Source organism: Mauremys reevesii, linkage group 8 (assembly GCF_016161935.1).
Source record: "Mauremys reevesii isolate NIE-2019 linkage group 8, ASM1616193v1, whole genome shotgun sequence".
NCBI lineage: Eukaryota > Metazoa > Chordata > Testudines > Geoemydidae > Mauremys > Mauremys reevesii.
Window position 1 is genome coordinate 40,159,854 of NC_052630.1, and position 22,571 is coordinate 40,182,424.

The 22,571-nt window shown below is 46.4% G+C and overlaps 1 long non-coding RNA gene across 1 annotated transcript; it reads left to right on the forward strand.

Annotated features, from left to right (window-relative positions):
• The first annotated feature begins 11,902 nt into the window (after positions 1 to 11,902).
• On the forward strand, positions 11,903 to 15,382 carry LOC120369805. The gene is made up of 4 exons (XR_005583444.1): positions 11,903 to 12,008; positions 12,570 to 12,704; positions 14,973 to 15,099; positions 15,230 to 15,382. It is a non-coding gene; the product is annotated as an uncharacterized LOC120369805 (long non-coding RNA).
• The last annotated feature ends 7,189 nt before the right edge of the window (positions 15,383 to 22,571 follow it).

Below are 22,571 nucleotides of genomic sequence, written 5' to 3' on the forward strand. Positions count from 1 at the left end.
GATACTGAAAGCATTGCCAGGCACACCAGTTAAAAGATAGGAAACAAATGGTAGGAATAAATGTAGTATCCCCCAGGAGTCTGTACGGGGGCCAGGGCTGTTCAACATATTCATAAATGATCTGGAAATGGGGGTAAACAGTGAGGTGGTAAAATTTGCAGACAATACAAAACTACTCAAGATAGTTAAGTCCAAAGCTGACTTCAAAGAGTTACAAAGGGATCTCACAAAACTGGGTGACTGGGCTACACAATAGGAGATTAAATTCAATGTTAATAAATGCAAAGTAATGCACATTGGAAAACATAATTCCAACTATAAATACAAAATGGTGGGGTGTAAATTAGCTGCTACCCATCAAGAAAGAGATCGTGGAGTCATTGTGGATAGTTCTCAGAAAACATCCTTTCAGTGTGCAGTGGCAATCAAAAAAGCTAACAGAATGCTGTGAACTATTAGGAAAGGGATAGATAATAAGACAGAAAATACCATATTGCCTTGATATAAATCCATGGTATGCCCACATCTTGAATACTGTGTGCATTTGGTCACGCCATCTCAAAAAGGATTAGATTTGGAAAGGGCAACAGAAATGATTAGGGGTATGGGACACCTTCCCTATGAGGAGAGATTAAAATGATTGGGACTATTCAGCTTGGAAAAGAGATGACTAAGGGGGTTAAAAATCATGAAAATTGAATAAGGAAATGTTATTTATTCCTTCAGATAACATAAGAACTAGGAGCCACCCAATGAAATTAATAGGCAGCAGATTTAAAACAAGAATCCCTGCCCACCCTATTAGCCAGGGTGGGCAGGGATGCAACACCATGTTCTGCATGGCCCTAGCTTCTGTTTGCCAGAAGCTGGGAGTTGGCGACAGGGGATGGATCACTTGACGATTATGTGTTCTGTTCATTCCCTCTGGGGCACCTGGCATTGGCCACTGTCGAAAGACAGCATACTGGGCTAGATGGACCTTTGCTCTTACCCAATATGGCCATTCTTATTTAGAACCCAGATGTAGCTGCTCCCACTGTAACCCACTAGACCCCACTTCTCTCCCAGAGCTGAGATAGAACCCAGGAGTCCTGATGGGGTTGCTCTCCTCACAGAGTTAGTAACAAAGTAAGAACATATATTAAAATTTTAAACCTAACCTGTCTCCCTTAAGTGACTTGCCACAAGATGTCATAACATAGACTCATAGACTTTAAGGTCAGAAGGGACCATTATGATCATCTAGTCTGACCTCCTGCACATGACCGGTGAGGGGCCTGCCTGGGTCAAGGATTGTGTAACCCCATCTTCCCTCCCCGTCTCCCCATGCCTGAGCCACTGACTGGTCTGACCATCTCACTGGAAGCAATCAGAGTAAGCAGCGCCATCTCTCTGAGACTAGCCAATGCTCTTTGCTGAAGGGAGGTGTAGGAGGGTCATGGACATCCTCGTTAACCTTTTCAGTGTACATGACCCGGAGACGTGGTGTGGTTATTTTAGCTTTATGAACCACTGACTCCAGTGGACCCTTTCCCAGGGAGGTGAGAGAGTGAAAATTTTCTTTATCTCATGAGCTGCTGAGCGGACAGGGCATTTCCCGGAGTGTGAGGGAAATTCTTTCTAGCTAAAAGACAGGGTGTGTGTCATTGGAAAATGGATGGTACATACATTATAGTCCTAAAACCTGCAGGTATTTAAAAAAATGGAATTTTTAAACGTATAATAATCCATCTAAACAATTCCCACTAGAAGGTACCTTCAATCTAGATAAGATCATACATCTCAAAGGAGCTTTTTAATCACCAAAAAGCCTCTGACACACAGTGGGAGCAATTTGTCTATTGAGGAAAGGAACGGGTTAATTTGAAAATTCAGCTTGGCCCAGAGATAAAGAGAAAGCTGCTCTGCGTTCAAGGTCAAGAATCAACATAGACCATCCCAAGTACAAAGAAAAACTGCTTTCAGCCCCAGCTGGCTGTGAAAAATATAACAAAGGCAAACCAAAGGAAATACAACTTACAGTTACCAGTGAGATCCAACAGTCTGCCTTTGCAACCCTGGGGCCAGTATGGTTTGGGAATATTGAAAAAGCCACAACCAGCCAGCCTGGACTGGAATACTAAGCAAAGGGTGGAGAAAAAAACCCAAAAACGGAAGCAAGTTGGAGATTTTTTGCAGAGTACCTCTGGACAACCTGTGCACAGGATAACTTCCCGTTCACCTCTCTCTCTCTCTCTCTCTCTCTCTCTCTCTCTCTCTCTCTCTCCTACGCCTGGGCCTGGCCAGCCCAGGCGGCGTGTTTTTAAATATGAAAAAAAAGGTTGCAGGTGGGTCTACTCCTGGTCGTAGCAGGACCAGGCAATAAGAAAAGTTAGGAAAAAAGGGAAGAAACATGTACCCGACACCTTAAACAAACCTGAGCAATTAAAAGCATAAATAAATTAAATAGCTAAGATGCCAATTGGCCATGCATCTTGCCAGGTGGCAAACCTCATAAGGAAAGACTTGAGTAGCCTTATAAGTAAAAATGTTTAAGAAAAGAGACCAAAAAGGGTGGGGGTTAGTTAAGAAGCCCACCCTCCTTGATAAATTGGTAGTGGAACAAAGCCTGTGCCCATGGAAAGAAATGATGCAGCGAGGAAAAAAAGGGATCAAGCTCAGACAAGCAGGCAAGCAACAGCTAGAAAGATTGAAAAACAGGTTGGAAACTTTAAGGGCATAGTAAAAAAAAAAAGTAAGTATAAGCATGGGGATTTCAAATCCCCAGGACAATACTTGAAATGGTAATTTAAACTAATAAAAAGTGTCCTTTGGAAAACAAGCAAGTAATTAAAAGAAAAAGTAAGACGTTAACTCTATAGTTGCTAAAGGGAATCAAGCAGTTGAACTTTGTAAAATGCTAAGAAGGAAAATTCTTGGTGTCTTTGAAATGTTTGTAAATAAATCCAGGCAAAGAGATTATTTGATTGCAATCATTTGGCTATTAACAATGTAGTCAAATTAGCTAAAAAAATGTAAATATACAGTGCTATTTAATTAAAATCCTATTAGGCTCTAAGGGGCTACAATAAGTGGTGTTTTCTTTCAGATTGCTGTGTGCTTTGAAAGCAGGAGTTAAAAAAAAAAGGCAATCAAAATTCTGATAAAAAGGATTGTGTCCCTTTTAAGTAAAAGTCTTTAAGCTGTGAATAGCTTTGAATCCAGAAGCAAGTCAGAAAGCTTCTGTGCTAACGCAAATTATCTAACTAATAAGGTGGAAGCCACTGAAACTGGGCTGCCTATGCAACAAATACAAGAAAAATGGGTAATTCCTCCGTTTTGCCTGCAATTAACAAGGGTATTTGTATAAAAAGGAAATATTTTAAGCAATGACTAACTGCCCAGAAGGGGTAGACCTATGTTCTTTTTGTCTTTCAAAAAATCAGAGAAAACTGATGCTAGCTAAAAAGCAATCAACTTACCATGCATTTACTGGCACAATAGGAATTATGTTCTGTGTTCTATGTCCTGTCTTGTGGTGTTTGTCAGGTGGCCAGAATTATTGTGTTTAATATTTTCATAGGATAGTCTAGTTCAAAATCAAATAAAAGGGTTAAATCAAAATGCAAATACTTGTTTTATTCAACTTGAAATACAAAGTGTTTGGATAATATCAGGAAAATGTGATATACTAAAGTCTAATACATTTGCTTAAGTAAGAAAAAAAACTTCATTGGCCAGATCTTTTAATTGAAAAAATTGTTGTTAAAATTTAAACACAAACAGTCTTTGGAAGCAAGGACATAAAAGGTTAACCCACTCCCCCTATTGCACTTGGGATCCTTCTGGCTACCTCAGATTTCTAGCCAGAGGGCTGGGGAGGGTGGGAAGCTATTGGACACCAAAGGTTGTACTGAGTGAACTCCTCAAAAAAGGGTGTGCTTGTCCTGGCTTGTTGCTCCAAAGCTCTGTAATGTTATTTTACTGAAAGGGTGTATGTGGCATACATTAAATAATAAGACTAAAGTACTGTATAATGGCAATGTGTATGTGTTCATTGTTAAAAAAGGAGTATAAGTAAAAAGTGAAAGTTTCCTTTGTAGGTTAAACACCCCACCCCACCCCCGGAAGAAAAAAAAAAGGAAGCTCAGTCCAAAAATAAGATGCTGGCTCCGGTCAAGGACACTGCTCCCAGCTAAGACTTGGCTCACAACCAAGAAAAAGGGGCCGGGGGGCCTTGAATGTGCCCAAGCAGCTGTAAAATCTGCAAAACACTGCCAGGCATTAATAAAATGTGTTAGGTTTCTTTTCTCAAAGGTAAAAGAAGCACTACCCAAAGACCCTAGCAGCCCTGCCATTCGTTGAAACCAGGAGACTGAGTCTACGTAAGGTCCATCACATAGCTGTGCGCAGCACATTTCATTAGGGTGTGCACCCAGGGAGCCCCACCCTAGCCCTGCCCCCACCCTGCCCTAGCCCCTCCCCTGCCCTGCCCCCATCCACTCCCTCCTACTTCCTGCCCCCTGATTGTCTCCCTCAGAACCCCCAACCCCCATGCTCCTTGTCCCCTGACTACCCCCTCCTGGGACCCCTGGCCCTAACTGCACCCCAGGACCCTACCCCCTATCTAAGCCTCCCTGCACCTTGTCCCCTGACTGCCCCGACCCTTATCCACACCCCTGCCTCCTGACAGGCCCCCCCAGAACTTCTGACTCATCCAACCCCCCCAGCTCCTTGTCCCCTGACCACTCCCTCCAGAGACTCCCTACCCTAACTTCCCCCCCAGACCCTCCTTTCTCCCTGTCCCCTGACTGTCCTGACCCCATCCACTCCCTGCCCCCTGACTGCCCCCTCCAGAGACCCCCCGCCTGGGGGTGGCAGGTCTGTAGAAACTTTGGTGGTGCCCAGAACCCGACCCCACCCAAATTCCACCCCCTCCCACCTGCCCAAGGCTCTGGGAGGGAGTTTGGGTGAGGGAGGAGGTCTGGGGTGCAGGCCCTAAGCTGGGGCAAGGGATTGGGGTGCAGGGTGCAGGCTCTGGGAGAGAGTTTGAGGATGGGAGGGGGTGTGGATGGAGGGGGTGCAGGTTCTGGGACGGAGTTTGGGGATGGGAGGTGTGCAGAGGGATGAGGTGCAGGGGTGAGGGCTGTGGCTGCAGATGAGAGGTTTGGAGTGTGGGAGCAGCAGCGTATTATCACCTAGGCCAACAAGGACTAGGGCAGCAAATTTGCAGGGGCGGCAAATTTATGGGCAGGTCTTCACTACCTGCCAGACTGGCGGGTAGTGATCGATCTATCGGGGATTGATTTATTGCATCTCATCTAGACACGATAAATCGATCCCTGAATGCGCTCCCCATCAACTCCGGAACTCCAGCTCACGAGAGGTAGAAACGGAGTCGATGGGGGAGCGGCAGGGGTTGATTCGCCGCCGTCCTCACAGCCAGATAAGTCGACCTAAGATACGCCGACTTCAGCTATGCAAATAGCGTAGCTGAAGTTGAGTATCTTAGGTCAACTCCGCCTCCCTAGTGTAGTAGCAGCTCACCTCTGCCTCCGCCTCCTCCGTGAGCGCACTGCCACGTCCTGCTTCTCCCCCCTCCCTCTCAGCGCTTGCGCCGTGAAACAGGGAGGAGGGGGAATGTGGCACGCTGGGGGAAGAGGCAGGACTGGGGTGGGGATTTGGGGAAGGGATCCAATAGGGGCAGAGTTGGGGCAGGACTTTGGGGAAGGGGCTGGAGTGGGAGTGGGAAAAGGGTGGAGTTGGGGCAGGGCCAGGGGATGGCAATTATTTCAGGGCCTAGGGGCAGCAAAATCATTAATCCACCACTGGTGGAGGGGGCTCAGGGTGAGAGATTAGGGGTGTAGGGGGTGAGGGCTCTGTGTGGGGCTGGGAATGGGGGGGTTGGAGTGTGGGATGGGCTCAAGGTGAGAGTAGGAGTGTGGGGGGTGAGGGCTCTGGCTGGGGCTGGAGATGAGGGGTTTGTGGTGTTGGAGGGGGCTCAGGGCTCGGGCAGAGGGTTGGGGTGGGGGGTGGTTAGGGCTCTGGCTGGGGCTGGGATTGGGAGGTTTGGGGTGTGGGAGGGGCTCAGGGCTGGGGCAGAGGGTTAGGGTGCAGGGGGGTGAGGGCTCTGGCTGGGACTGGTGATAAGGTGTTTGGGGTGCTGGAGGGGCTCGGGTTGAGGGTGCGGTGGGGGGTGAAAGCTCTGACTGGGGGTGTGGGGTCTGGGGTGGGGCAGGGCTGGGGATGAGGTTGGGGTGCAGGCAGGCTGCTCCGGAACAGGGGCCAGAGAGGAGGACTCCCCCCAGCCCTTTCCCTGCCGGCAGCAGCAAGCTCTCAGGGAGGAGCCCTCCCTTTCCCACCCCCCCAGCAGCATATTCACCCCCACCACTGTCACTGCATGTGCTCCTAGAGCCTCTCTCAGGTCCAGGAATCTCCCTCGCCAGCCCTGTGGTGGGTGCCAGGGGGTGCTGCGTGCACCTCCTCCCCTGCTGTTGCCCCTGACTGTAGCCTCACTGGGGGTGAGGGATGGGGCTGCCTCCTTGCCCAGCATGGGGCAGGAGCGGTGACTGTGGGCGAGGGGGAACCCCTGTGCTGCTGAAGGATCCTGCTGGAAAAGGGAAGGGTTTGAGGGGGAAGGGCAGGCTCAGAGTCAGCCTGCCCTGGCAGTAGGAGGAAAGGGGGGCACTAGGACCCTGTGGCAGCAGTTGCTGCAGGGAGGCAACTCTGCTCTGGGGCCCCAGAAAGGCAAGCGGGGACAGTAAGTCAGGGCCAGGGGGGTGCAGGAGGGCATGGGGGGCAGCAGGTGGGGCCGGGGGGGACACCTGGCCCCAAATAGCCTGCTCCCTGTCCCCTGACTGCCCCCACCCCTTATCCAACCCCCCCCCCCCGACCTGGACCCGGACCCCTTACCATGAGGCTCCAAGCAGCATGTTTTGCTTGGCGCAGAGCCAGACACACTGCCCCGTGGGAGCGGGCCCCTCAGAATGCTGCATGCGTGGCAGCATGGCTTCAGGAGAGGGGGGAGGCGGGGAAGGGGCAGGCGGCTTGCTGCGCTCAGCCGGGTGCTGCAGCCCGGGAGCACAGACCCCACTGCTTGCCACGCTGGGATAGTGGAGCCATTTGCGCATCCCTGCATTAGGGTGTGCTTCGGCACACCTGGCACACCCCATGCGCACGCTTATGGTCCATCAACAAAAGACTGCTCTGGCTCCATACTGGAAAGGCCTTTACCAAGTTTTGCCAACTACCAACATTGCTGTGAAGTGCCAGGGACTAACTGCCTGGAGTCATGCTTTTTACTGCAAAAAGACCCCTCCACCTCGAAATGACCCTCCGACTGCTGATCAGCCTGTCCCTCCTTTCGGTATTTCTTTTCCTCCTTCTGGACAGCAGGAGAAAAGGACAAGGTGATGTACTGGTAACCTCTCCCTTGTCCATTGACAGAGCTAACCTGCATTCAGTATTTGCTACAGAAACCAAAGCACTACAGGTGATGTGCTGGTAACCTCTCTCCTGTATAATGCTAAGCCACAATTTCTTCAAAAAAGAAGAAGGAATACTCGCTCCGCTGAAATTGCTGAAGTCCAGAAATTCCTGACTACGAAAGACATTAAGAACTGACCATGGTAAAATATATATATATACACACTGGCAGAAAGAAACTTGTGGGACCCATGCTTGGGAATGTGGTATTGATTGGATTTGGGGGTTTATTCTACAGGTTGTGCCCTGTGTGTTGAATAAGTATCTTCAGCATGTATTGCCCTCCCTAATTGTATTTTAAATGACAAATACCAAAGGCACCTTGTTGCCACTGCCCCCTGCCATCTCCTCCATTACACTATAATACTTCCAAATACTGCCTGTAATACTTCCAAATACAGACAATGCCATATAGCTGATAAAACCCAATGGCCAAGGCCTTCACACTTTAGTAATTTATTTAAATATTGTTTAAAAAAATATTTTTAAGGTTCAAAATATCCCATATAAGCAAACAATTCAGGGGAAAAAAACTGGTCAAAAAATAAAATAAAAGTATATGACATCACTACAAATGAGCTTCAAGAATTTGAAATTAAGGCTTTATAATGGGGTTGATATAATGGTCATTCTAGGGGTCTGTAGTATATCGGGGGAAGGGGTCCTTATCGTTTTGGTTACCCAATTAGTAAATAATCAGATTTATATTTAGAGAATGTGTTCTGCCACTGGAAATTTTACTTGTACTGAAATAATCCCAGTAACTAATCATTTAACCTGTACCATATTACCATATACCCCTTCCTGTGATATTAATGTTAATGCCTTTCTAAAGTACCTGAAAATATTTAAATAATAAATGTGGTATAATGCTATCCCTGAGAGAGATGTACTAAAACATCAAATAACAATAATTAATGTCCCATTAGGGACTGTAAAATTTAACCTGCCCCTATGCAGCTTTCAAATCACTTTAATGTATCCAAATTGCTCAAAGGGGGCTGCTATTTGGCTAGCAAAGCAAAGGGCACAGGTCTCCTCTAAAAAGAAAAGAAATTTAGCTGGACACTTATGGGATGGTGCAAATAGTGCAGCACAAATTTGGAATATTCTTAAGGGCCAACAACATAATGAAAAATTAGGGCAACTAGAAAAAGCCACTGGTCTTATTACTGGAACACAGCTGACCCAGGTGCAAGCTGGAGTTGGTGAATTACATGTTATTTCTGCCCTTAGTTCAATGACACAGGAGCTGTTGACAAAAATGGTACTGAAAATCACTAAAGCAAGAAAGGAATTGCAGTGGGATCTGGCATGTTCCGAGATTCAGGATTTCCTGAATGACCAGCTGATGGCCATTCAGAGTGGCCCACTGCCCTTACTAGTGCTTCAGGAGTGCCATCTGATTTGTGACCGTAAAGACATACTTAAAGATTTTCAGGATGGATGTACAAGTACTCACAGTGCTCCTTCCAATCATATGGGCTGGTAGAAGGGGTGTAGGGAGGATGCATGTGGGATTGGATAATTCACTATAATATCTGGAAGATTAGACCACCTGGTAATGCCTAGCTGATTTGTTGTTAGTGCTCCTGGAATAACACCTGATATTTGGATTCAGTGGACATCTTGGCCCTTGGAACCAGCTTTAGTGTATAAGGAAATTGAACCAAGGGGAAGTTGTCACAATATTTAACAAAGTTTGTTGGGAAGGTATGGGACAAGGAACTACCCTGACAAAATGCATCTGACAAAGTGGGTATTCACCCACGAAAGCTTATGCTCTAATACATCTGTTAGTCTATAAGGTGCCACGGGACTCTTTGCTGCTTTTACAGATCCAGACTAACATGGCTACCCCTCTGACACCTGACAAAATAGTTACTGTTCCAAGCTAATGATAGCTGTGTATACATTAAGGCCATGACTTTGCTAGAGATGCATTTTAATCTCACCACAGCCTCAGGAAATCACATTATTTATTGGCCAGCAGACAAAGCCCTACAATTAGACCTTAGGTATAAAATTATTTTAATTGGACCACTTTAATACCTGACTGATTTCAGAATTTGCACCTACTCCTACCAGAGGTTCAGATCCATGTGCTTCAGAATATATATCAAATTGAAAAAACATGCTTTTCATACAGCCTATAGAGTGTCTACTTTGTGTATTAATTATGATGTGATGTGCTATGTAACTAAGGCCGTAAAACAACCCCAGCACATTATTACAATGGGAACATTAATGCTTGTTTGCTTTTGTTTAGTCTAGAAATGTGTTATTGTTGTTGTAAAAAGTATAATAATAAAAATGCCTTTCATGTTTATACTTGTAAGCAGAGTCAGGATGAGCTCTACCCTGACATTTGGTGGTGAATTATGGCGAATGTGGAAAAGAACTTAGGGGGCTGATCTTGTTTGCATAGGCACACCCACCCCACCTAGCATAGCCCATGGCAGCCTAAAATGGTCACTTTGACAGCTGTGGGAGCCTCAATTTCTCTGTTATTGGGGCAGGAAAATAAAGTGTTGTTACCCTGATTATGTGAATGAGGGACTATGAACCTGTTTTATGACAGAGGATCTCACCATCAACTAAGTAGCGCTTGCTAGACAAGGGACATGGGTTCCAAAACCCAGTGAATTGAGAGAGGTTGTGTACCTGATGGTATGGGCCCCCTTTGAGGGCCTGGAACACCAATTGTACCTCCTTCTCTCTCCGCTGTTGAAGAGCAGAGCTAATTTTGATTCCATTAGGAGTCCATCTAGAGGCTGCTGAGCTGAATTCACTTTGGGCCAATGGTGCACCAGCACTGGGGTCTCCTACTACAAGCTGAAATCACTAAGCGCTGAAATCGCTAAAAGAGCTAAACTTACTGAGCTGAGTGCTGTGTTAACTAGTGGGGGAGCCTGAAGATCTATTGCTAAGCAGCTGGCAGAGCGGAGCAGTTTGCAGCACGGTTGGAGCAGCCCACAGAACAGTGAGTGGAACGGAGCCAAGTTGAGCAGTTTTGCGGGACTGTTGGAGTGGCCCACAGAACAGAGTGGAGCGGTTTTTGGGACGGTTAGAGCAGCTCACAGGTCGGCTGGAGGAGCAGCACAGCTGGTGGAGTGGAGCCGGTCATGGTGAAGGCTGCAGCAGAACTCCACGGAGAGGCGGGGCAGTTGGCCCCGGCCCACGAAAGGTGCCTCTTAACACCCTGTGTGCCCCCCCCATTTCCACCCAGGCGGGGGGGTGTGTGTGTGTAAAACTCTGCAGATAAACTTTTGAACTCTGGGGCAGCACTGACCAGGGACAGAGACTTTTGGGTATTGGACTTTGGGGTGATTGGACTTAAGACCCTAAGGGGAAAAGGGCATTGCCAGAACTTACTTGGTGGGTCTTTTGCTCATGGTTTATGTTATGAATCCTGTTTGTGGTGTTTCCCCAATATGATGCCACATTGTTTCCCTCCTTTATTAAAAGGATTTTGCTACACTCAGACTCTGTGCTTGCGAGAGGGGAAGTATTGCCTTCTAGAGGCGCCCGGGGGGGTGGTATGTAATTGTCCCAGGTCACTGGGTGGGGACTCGAGCTGGTTTTGCATTGTGTTATTGAAACGGAACCCCTGGATACTGAACCCGGCCCTTGTTGCTGCCAACTCAGAGGGGCAGAAGGGTTACATACTAATCATGCATTATTGTTATATCCAGCTAAGATGGATAGGGCTAGTCCTGATCCTTTTAAGCTAGAAACAGAAATACAAGGCATGATGCAACTGGAGGTTTAAGAATGTTGGTTGTGCTAAAGACAAGCACAAAACGGGGGAATGTGGAAACAGGGTTAAAGGATGTAATATATGGGCAACTTGGTACACTCACATTGGGTGGAATCCTGATTGTTAAATTATACAAGGGGATCAGGTGACTACTGCCACCACTGTGTTTTTTGTCCCCAGGAGCTTTTACAGATATTCTGAGGGGATATTCTGAGGGGAAATTCCCACATTTTCCTACAGAAATGGTTTGTAAATACAATTTAATAAAAATCACTAAAGAAATATAAGGGGTTTCCATTGAAACTTGACTGTCTCCAATTGTACAAGACGGGAATGTAATCTGGGTAGTTGTGTAAAAAAAAATGAAAGGAGAGTTAGGCCAAAAAAAACCTGTGTGTGTGTAATTATGTAAGGTTTTAATGACCTAAACCAACACTCATGGTTTGTAAAATCCTGTAGGTTTATAGGTTTAAGATAAATTGGTTTTTTTTGTTGTTGTTTTTTTAAATAAAAAAACCCAGTGCCACTAAAACTCCATTTTAATCTCTCATTCAAAGTTGCAACACTGACAGACCCTTGTGCCAGACAAGGGCAGCTAGTGTGATGTGGCTTTGGTATTTAGCATTTAACCCTTTGGGTACTTCCATGTTTTTTCTAAAGTTTAATATCTTTTAAATAAGGACCAGAGAATATGTTCCTGGCTGGGACAGCCCGAACTGGAAGAATGGGGAGAAATTCTGAATCCTTTTTTTGGTAATAAACAGCAGCTAAGAACTTCAGGAAGGTAACAAAAAGTTAAAAGACAGTGTACCTCTGAAGGAACGGCAGAGGTGAAATGTACAAAGAAGCAATGTCAGAAACATTGAGCCTTGAGGTGGCTCTGAGTAATCTGACTGTTACAATGTTAAACCTTGGGATAAATGCTAGTGATTAATCCTGTAACAATGTGTATTGTGTATAATATTTTGGGGAAATTTTTAAGCATGCTAAAAATGGTAATTGAAAGCAAATTTCATGTCATAGTTATACTGCCTCTCAGGTATTACTGGTGAATAAACTTAAAGCTTGGCACAGCAGAAAAACCATTACAAAGCTGGTCTCTTGTACAAGAGGGGAAACTGAGGTACACAACCTCATGAATTTCATAAAAGAACAGAGGGCTAATTCACCCTTTCCCTTTAAGGGTAAAAACCTAGCCTGCCTATAGAACAAAACAAGGAAAGTATGGAGGTAATTCTTCTGTTTTTTCCTGCAGTCAGCAAAAAGATTTGTAAAAGGAAGGGGTATTTTAAAGCAATAATCTGTCCCCACCAAGGGGCTGGGAAATGTTTGTTTTGTTTTTCAGACACTCTATAGGCAAGCTGGCACCAGTGGAGAACAACCCAGAACACCATGGGTCTGCTGTCGTGATGAAGATTGTGTTATTACCATTATTTTGGTGAATATTGTACAAAGAGAGCTAACGCATATAGCAGCAAAGGTCAGTGCATGGTATAACCTGCCTGGAGAGCAGTCTATCCAACTGGGGGAATCAAGTAATGTACTGCATTCCAGGAGAACACCATCCATTCCCAGTTCCTAAATGGAGGGTTCCTTACCTAATCTTTGACCAGTTGGGGCCCAGCCTACTGCTATTGGGAACGAAAAATGGAGGACGGAAATGGGTTTATTGCACTCAAATAAAAAGGCACAGAATGGGGGTTAAAAATGGGGATGGATAAATTTTATTGCGTGCATCTTACAGGTGGACCCACAAAGGGAAAACAAGGCCTGGCCTGAAATAAAACAATCATTGCTGCTATTCTTGCTATTGTAAGCCCTACCCAAATCCAGTGATGTGAAGTGGCAAAGGGAGGAAACACATGGACCGTTACACCCCCAAGTGGTGGTAATGAGGCAAATAAGGACTTTAAGGATTTACCTGTGGAAAACTGTACTACTAATCCCCTGTAGGAATTTGGCAATGTCGGTATGTGGTGTATGGATTAGATGCGGGAGTTCCTAACCCCAGTGGAGAATATCAAATTTATCAGGAAATATTGCATGGTATTCCTTAAAATATGCCATAATGAATAACAGTGGGAAACAGTCATTCAGACATGTGGTTTATCACAAAGGGCCCACAAATATAACTCTCTGGCCTCCTGGGGTGTTTGGGTTATGGGGCCCCGCAATTGGGGTGTGGTGTTACCATGTGTAATCATAATGGTACCTCCATAGAAGACAATCCTTAGGCTTGAAGTTATGTACATACCAGACTGGGCATGAAGTCTCCCCTGAATGCTGGGAATATGACAATTTAACTGCTTTGCAGAATATAACCCTACAGGTAATGTGGATGCCAACCTGGAAGGATCCTGATTTAAGCTTGCCACAGCCTGGAGCTGGAAATGCTTCCTTATGGGCAAATGTGTGGGAGTCACTGTGGGAGTTGGTGCAACCAGAGCTCATCAATGTGTCCTTTCAGTCCATTACATGAATGGGTGGTACACTCCAGAGAATGGTGGGTGGATTGGGTACACCTCAACTACAGCACATACATAGAAGGGTTAAAGCAACAATTTAATTGGTGGGTGAGAGGATACACATGGAATTGTCGCTGCAGAAGGAATCTATTGGCAGTACGAACCACAGGGTTGGTGTATGGACTCAGGAGGACCATTGGGTAACTAAGTAATTAATAAGCCAAAATGTAAAATTTCAACAACAAATCAATGAACTACTGGCACAGCAACTATCTGAAATTGCAATGGGATGGAAAAGGGCAGCAGATGTGAACCTGCAGTTAACTCAATGAACAGGGAACCTTGAGACATGGGTGGGGGATGGCTTCAAAAGGCTAACTTAGGGGGAAAAGGTGTGTATGGGAATGCAAAATGCTCAACTAGGGGGCTAGCACCTGGGTAATAGTTGCAATGGTACCTTGGAATAAGACAGAAACTAGGGTGGTCCCCATGAGCCCTATGGGAATAATAAGAATGGGAGGAGCTCACTGGAAACCAAGAGGGAATAAATAGGAAAAATGCAATGGTGTAAAATAAACAATAATTCAGTTAAGTAATTGTTTGTCCAAAGAAAATATTTAAATGTGTTCCTCCCCGTTAGCCATAAAGGAGCAGACCCAATGGCCTGTGCCAGGGGTGAACGATTGGGGTTAATGTGTATGGGTATGGAGTGTTCTGCTGGAAATGTGCACAGTTCTGTAATATAACACTTGGGAGTACAAGTGCACGAGCATATGGCACAATTACACACATCTACATGCTGTCATTGGGATTTTGGTGCATAAATGGATCTATGGAACTCATTGCTGTGGACAATCGAACCAGTGCAATTCCATACCAAGCGGTCGAGCTGGTTTGGACAATACCCCGTTTCTCTGTGAATATTCAATGGACTCATGATATGTACAAGAGCACATGAACACTGCAGGGGCAGCTCCAGGCCAAGCAATGCCGAACGCAGGTCTTGGAAGCCCAAGCCCTTCGAGGAATGAATGCCTTCCAACTAGCTACTAAACTGCCTGCTAATTGTACTTGGACTGTAGCCTGTGCCTTCGAACAGGCCTAACGGACACTCATTCACTTCTTGGTCATATTACTCGTGTTATAAGGGTCTTATTCATATTAATTGTATTATTGATTGTATTCATGGGGTACTTAAGGTTATGTGCTGCCTTAGCCTTTGCCCAAAAGCCATACTTGTAAATTCATGACTTTTATGACCCATCTTCTCTCTCTCCCTGTAGCATGACCGGTGGACCAAGGCATCTAGCTAACCGGAGCCAGGGCTTCCAGCTCGAGTGTCCCGTCGTTCAGTTTATGGGAAGAAGGGGTGCCTGGGCCCTTCTTTGAAGAAAATGGGGGAGTGTTGAGGTATGTAAGGGTTAAGTAAAGACTGGGGTAACCGCTATCATGGTAATAGGGAGCGAGGCACAAGCAAGCACTGTTTCTTCGCTTGATAGATAAAGTTGTCATCTTTTTTCCTTCCCTTCTGTTTGTTAAGGATAGATACGCGTTGCAGCTGCATGAGGAATATGGTTGTCTGAAGGATACCCTTTGGGTGAAGAAGTGTTATCTCCCCCCTCCCTTCCTCTCCCAGCTACATAAACAAGCTGAGAGTTATGACCCTTCCTCCCTCCCCTGTGAACTGCTGATTAAGGGAACTTGTGGCTACAAATACTGCAAAGAAATGTATCTTCAAGGTGAAAATGTCTGTATAATATGCTTAATACTGTAAACAGTAAACAGGGGCGGGTATAATTATATTCAGTATATAGCTATTAATATTCATTATATGGGCATTCATATGATCAAATAAGGGTTTTGGGGGTGTTGTAGTAAATGTGGGTATTTACATATTAACTTAGATAAAAGTGTGTGATGTGATTAACTCGGGGTTTATTCAACAATTGAGTCGAGGGGAACAAGCACCAAACTAAAGAAGCCCATTTACTCAATCCGCCTCTGGGTCCTCCTGCTCATTCTAACAAGAATCATAGAATATTAGGGTTGGAAGAGACCTCAGGAGGTCATTTAGTCCAACCCCCTGCTCAAAGCAGGACCAACACCAACTAAATTATCCCAGCCAAGGCTTTGTCAAGCCAGGCCTTAAAAACCTCTAAGGATGGAGATTCCATCACCTTCTGAGGTAACCCATTCCAGTGCTTCACCACCCTCCTAGTGAAATAGTTTTTCCTAATATCCAACCTAGACCTCCCCCACTGCAACTTGAGACCATTGCTCTTTGTTCTGTCATCTAACACCACTGAGAACAGCCTAGCTCCATCCTCTTTGGAACCCCTCCTCCCCCCGCTTCGGGTAGTTGATAAACAGAGGATATCAGTGCTGAAACAATCTTATATAGATCTGAGAGTTTCATTTCACTGGCCTATGTACACACAGGCTCAAGGATTGTGAGGCTGAATTTAGGCCTCAATGGTCATTACAGGAGCTCACAAACACATGCATTCAACCACTCAGAAGAAGGCCCACATCTGTGCAGTTATGGACACAGGGCCTAATTCAGCTCTGCTCTGAGCTGGCACACCTCCCCTGCTGTCATATTGCAGCACACTCACATCTGGATAGATGCATGCTGGGTTCTGCTCCAGGGTATGCCCCTAACTGCTATGTGACCTTGTGGAAGTCACTTCACCTCGATTTCCCTGCCCATAGAATGTGGGTAATGCTCACCTACCTCCACGGGCAGTGCTGACGGGAGGGAGGTACAGACCTGCAAGCCATTATTACTAGTGCATGCAGATGTCAGCATTTCTGTTTGAGATCCCTCATCCCTCCCATAACACGTGTCTGTCCTGAGCTGCACAAGCCAGGGAGAGTGGAGAATGACCCTGGAAAGAGCAGAGTTCTTTCACTCCATAACACTGAAGGATGTACTGTGCCAGGGAACAGCCTGCCCTGCACCATGCTCCCAGTGGGATTGGTGTGCAGTGCAGAGGTGGAGTCCTGCCCCAGCTGTTAGCACTAGGCTGCAGACAGCAGCAAGCACTCTCAAGGGGCTAGTAAGTGCAGCAAGGTACAATCCACAGGACATTACCCCATTGGCTGCAGGATTCCTGCAGCTCCTTCTCACTGCCCTGGCCAGGGTGTTGTGATCCCACACCTTGCCCAGCTGGAAATCTGGAGTACAGCTGTCGCCAGAGGTGACCTTCCCAACACATGGTGGCCAATTCTGTGCATTTTACTGAGGAATGGAGGAAGTTAGATTATCCCAACAACAACAAGTTTCAGCTCTTCCCCAAAGGGAAAAAATGATGGGAGAACACAGGGCTCAGGGAAAGGCTGCCCCGGCTTGGGCCAGAAGAGTGACTGTCAGGGTGACTTGGTTCCTGTGTGGTTTGCTGAAGCCCGTTACACAACAGAGGAAGCACATGGCTCTAGCTGCTCCCACTGAAAACAGCAGCTGCCAGAAAGAAGTAAACAGAACATGCTTGTGTGCCCCCTTCCCAACACTGCTACCACTGAGTAGTTGCTCGGGGGTGCTAGTGGGGTGGCCTTTGCTTCCTCTTTCTCTCTGGACAGTGCCTGTGTGGCTGTCCCTGGGGCGCTGGCTGATTGAGGCTGGCTAGAGGCAGCAGGGCAGAGGTTACAGACAACAGGGCACAACCAGCCCTCAGCCACCCACCAAGAGACTGAGAGAGAGGTCTCTCTTCTTCCACCAACGGGCCCAGCAAGCGCTTGGCAAAATGGCTGGGAACAGGCAATCCTTGGCCAGGCCCTGGCAAGCCCAGGGGAGCATAGCCATGTTCAGCTCCAGGAACAATGGCAAGCAAGGGAAATGGCTGTAGCCTCTATGGGCACCTTGCTGACCAAGAGCCAGCAATTGCTGGGGAGCCTTATGTGAGAGGGAAGCTGGAGCTCTGGGGCAAGCTGGAGCTTGGCTAGTGGAGGTCCCACTGTCTGTCTGTCTGTCCCCACCCGCTGGGCACAACACGTGGGAGACACCAGCTACACCCTGGAGGAGCAGAAATAAGGTGCAGAGCTCCTTGTGATACACATGGGAAAGTGTGCCAACCCTCATCTCCCACCCCAGGTAATACTCCCAGGATCAGCAGCAGCTATGGGGCCCATCTACACTACAGCCAGAGATACCCAAGGGTGCAGCCTTTAACTGAGCCAAACATGAGTAAATAGCTACTTAGCTTGGCTCTCAGGGGAAGGCACAGACCCTTGGTTCTGTGTTTGCGCAGCACCAGGTGCAGTGGGATTTTAATATTATCTGTAGAACTGTCGCTCTGCTGACCTCTGCAGCTACAACAGAATCTCCCAGTAAAATGGGCTGAGCAGCAGAGCTGCAGGAAGGGATTTGAAAGTCAACTGATGACAGCTCCACTCCAACCATTTATCAGGCAAAGAAGCATATCCCAGTTCCTGTCTTCAGCCAGGTGCCAATCTTCTTCCACTGCCACCACTCCACCCCACAGCTGTTCTCTGAGAGAACACTGCCTGGCACCAGGGCAGATCAAGCAGAGTGCAGAAGGAAGTGCCTCTTCGACCCTGTGCATGAAGGTGAAGGCTGCAGTGGCAAAGCCATTTCCCGTTGAGCAAGTCACATAGTTATTGCCTCCTGGTAGATTTCTCAATCCTGCCAGCTTCACAGCTCCACCCTCCTTTTACTAGAAGACACATGCTGTGCTTTTCTGAGGCCCTTTCCTCCTGCTTCCACAAGACTTCCCTATCTTTGCAGAGCTGCCTCCTGAAACCCAGCTCCCAGGGCTCTTTTTGTTCAGGTCGGCATGCCTCAGGGATGGGAGGCTTTGCCAGACACAGCCATGGAGCCAGAATCTTTGCCTAACCAGTAGCAGCACGTGAAGGTCCCTGGTTTAACCCCAGGAGCCGGCCAAGATGGTAGCAGCTGGCCTGTTTTCCAGGCACTGGAGTGTCTCCAGTGTGCTGCTTGAGAGCAGCTGCTAATGGCTGGGTTGTTCTTTGGTTGTTCTCCAGCCTGGGGGCAGGTAAGGGCTGGAATTTCCCAAGGGAGTTGGGCAGCTGGTTCCTGGGAAGTTTTGCTGGGGTTTGGGGACTTTGCTGGGCTGCTGGGGGATCCCCAGCCCTGCTACATTTGATGTTTTACTAGGCTGGATTGAAAAAGCACAGTGGCTAAAGTCAGGGGAGCCTGTCCCTGCCCGGTTCAGAGACTGACACCAGCCCCTCTGCAAGGAGTATCCAAATCAGACCACGGGACACACGTTCTTGTGGTGAAATGGGGATGGATGGTCTGCTCTGCTGCAGCCACTTTACCACTACGTGGCACAAGTGGGCTTCCAGCTCTCCAAAACAGGCAGAGGCCTCCCCTGTGCAGAGCTGGCATAGCGCTCCCTCTGCCAGATACCCCTGGCCTACCTTGTACAGGGGGAGGAGAGGAACTGGGGTCATTCCAAGTGGTGAGTGGAGTTTAGAGTGCTGCATGAGGGTTGGCAGTTTCCCAGAAGAGACTTATCCTTGACTCTCCTCTAGCATTGGCTCCTATGCCAGCGGCACAGGTGAAAGTGGTTTTCTTGCAATGCTAACTTGTGCCAAGACTGGGCAGCTCAGGATCCTGGATAAGAACATAACATAAGAACATAAGAATGGCTGTACCGGGTCAGACCAAAGGTCCATCTAGCCCAGTATCTGTCTACCGACAGTGGCCAATGCCAGGTGCCCCAGAGGGAGTGAACCTAACAGGCAATGATCAAGTGATCTCTCTCCTGCCATCCACCTCCATCTTCTGTCGAACAGAGGCTAGGGACACCATTCTTTACCCATCCTGGCTAATAGCCATTTATGGACTTAGCCACCATTAATTTATCCAGTTCCCTTTTAAACATTGTTATAGTCCTAGCCTTCACAACCTCCTCAGGTAAGGAGTTCCACAAGTTGACTGTGTGCTGCATGAAGAAGAACTTCCTTTTATTTGTTTTAAACCTGCTGCCTATTAATTTCATTTGGTGACCCCTAGTTCTTGTATTATGGGAATAAGTAAATAACTTTTCCTTATCCACTTTCTCAACCTCACTCATGATTTTATATACCTCTATTATATCCCCCCTTAGTCTCTTCTTTTCCAAGCTGAAGAGTCCTAGCCTCTTTAATCTTTCCTCGTATGGGACCCTCTCCAAACCCCTAATCATTTTAGTTGCCCTTTTCTAGTGCTAGAATATCTTTTTTGAGGTGAGGAGACCACATCTGTACACAGTATTCGAGATGTGGGTATACCATGGATTTATATAAGGGCAATAATATATTCTTAGTCTTATTCTCTATCCCTTTTTTAATGATTCATAACTTCCTGTTTGCTTTTTTGACCGCCTCTGCACACTGCGTGGACATCTTCAGAGAACTATCCACGATGACTCCAAGATCTTTTTCCTGACTTGTTGTAGCTAAATTAGCCCCCATCATATCGTATGTATAGTTGGGGTTATTTTTTCCAAGGTGCATTACTTTACATTTATCCACATTAAATTTCATTTGCCATTTTGTTGCCCAATCACTTAGTTTTGTGAGATCTTTTTGAAGTTCTTCACAATCTGCTTTGGTCTTAACTATCTTGAGCAGTTTGGTATCATCTGCAAACTTTGCCACCTCACTGTTTACCCCTTTCTCCAGATCATTTATAAATAAATTGAATAGGATTGGTCCTCGGACTGACCCTTGGGGAACACCACTAGTTACCCCTTTCCATTCTGAGAACTTACCATTAATTCCTGCCCTTTGTTCCCTGTCTTTTAACCAGTTCTCAATCCATGAAAGGACCTTCCCTTTTATCCCATGACAGCTTAATTTATGTAAGAGCCTTTGGTGAGGGACCTTGTCAAAGGCTTTCTGGAAATCTAAGTACACTATGTCCACTGTATCCCCCTTGTCCACATGTTTGTTGACCCCTTCAAAGAACTCTAATAGATTAGTAAGACACGATTTCCCTTTACAGAAACCAAGTTGACTATTGCTCAACAGTTTATGTTTTTCTATGTGTCTGACAATTTTATTTTTAACTATTGTTTTGACTAATTTGCCCAGTACTGACGTTAGACTTACCGGTCTGTAATTGCCGGGATCACCTCTAGAGCCCTTTTTAAATATTGGCGTTACATTAGCTAACTTCCAGTCATTGGGTACCAAAGCCGATTTAAAGGACAGGTTACAAATCTTAGTTAATAGTTCCGCAACTTCACATTTGAGTTCTTTCAGAACTCTTGGGTGAATGCCATCTGGTCCCGGTGACTTGTTAATGTTAAGTTTATCAATTAATTCCAAAACCTCCTCTAGTGACACTGCAATCTGTGACAGTTCCTCAGATTTGTCACCTACAAAAGCCAGCTCAGGTTTGGGAATCTCCCTAACATCCTCAGCCTGAAGACTGAAGCAAAGAATTCATTTAGTTTCTCCGCAATGACTTTATCGTCTTTAAGCGCTCCTTTTGTATTTCGATTGTCAAGGGGCCCCACTGGTTGTTTAGCAGGCTTTCTGCTTCTGATGTACTTAAAAAACATTTTGTTATTACCTTTGGAGTTTTTGGCTAGCCGTTCTTCAAACTCCTCTTTGGCTTTTCTTCTTACACTCTTGCACTTAAGTTGGCAGTGTTTGTGCTCCTTTCTATTTGCCTCACTAGGATTTGACTTCCACTTTTTAAAGGAAGTCTTTTTATCTCTCACTGCTTCTTTTACATGGTTGTTAAGCCATGGTGGCTCTTTTTTAGTTCTTTTACTGTGTTTCTTAATTTGCGGTATACATTGAAGTTGGGCCTCTATTATGGTGTCTTTAAAAAGGGCCCATGCAACTTGCAGGGATTTCTCTGGAGCTTTTTGACCGGCCCTCCTCCCTCACTGCATCCTCAGATGCATTCAAGAGTCTAGCCCTGGGAACCAGGTGTTTGCAGGTCAGGCTTCCAGTTTAATTTCAAATGCTGTTTCTTCGTGGATTCATAGATTCCAAGGCCAGAAGGGACCATTGTAATCATTTAGTCTGACCTCCAGTAGCACACAGGCCAGAGAACTGCCCCACTATAATTCCTACAGCAGATCTGTTAGGAAAACATCCAATCTTGATTTTAAAATTGTCAGTGATAGAGAATCCGCCATGACTTTTGGTAGATTGTTCCCAAGGTTAATTACTCTCACTGTTAAAATGTACACCTTATTTCCAGTCGGAATTTGTCTAGCTTCAGCTGGCAGCCATTTGGATCATGCTCTACCTTCCTCTGCTAGACTGCAGAGCCCATTATTAAATATTTGTTCCCCAAGTAGTTATAGACTGTGATCAAGTCACCTCTTAACCTTTTTTGTTCAGCTAAACAGATTGAGCTCCTGGAGTCTCTACTCATGAGGCAGGTTTTCCAATCATTTAATCATTCTGGTGGTTCTGAACCCTCTCCAATTTATTAGCATCCTTCTGGGCACCAGAACTGGACACAGGATTCCAGCAGCAGTTGCACCAGGGCCAAATACAGAGGTAAAATCACCTCTTGAGAAATTGCCTCCTGTAGCCCTCAGAACATCAGTGCTGATCCCTCCTCGCCCTGCGGAATGGACAGGCGCATTGCTGAAGCCAGAAGCCTAAGGATACTATGGTTCTGGCATCAGCCATGGCTCAGCTCTTTCACTGCACTCCCTCCCTTTTGGCTTCAGGAAAGTGGTAGACAGTCCTGGAAGGCAGACCAACACACTGATTGTCCTGTTAAGGACTGCACCTTCAAGGGCTGAGCTTCCCAGTCTGGGTGGGGCCCCGTGCATCTCTTGTTCTTAAGCACAGACAGTTGGAGCCGGACATAGAATAGAGCAGAGCTCTTGCCAAGTCCTTAAGCACTGAGTGACCACCAAAAATCTGATGGCCTTTGTGCAGGT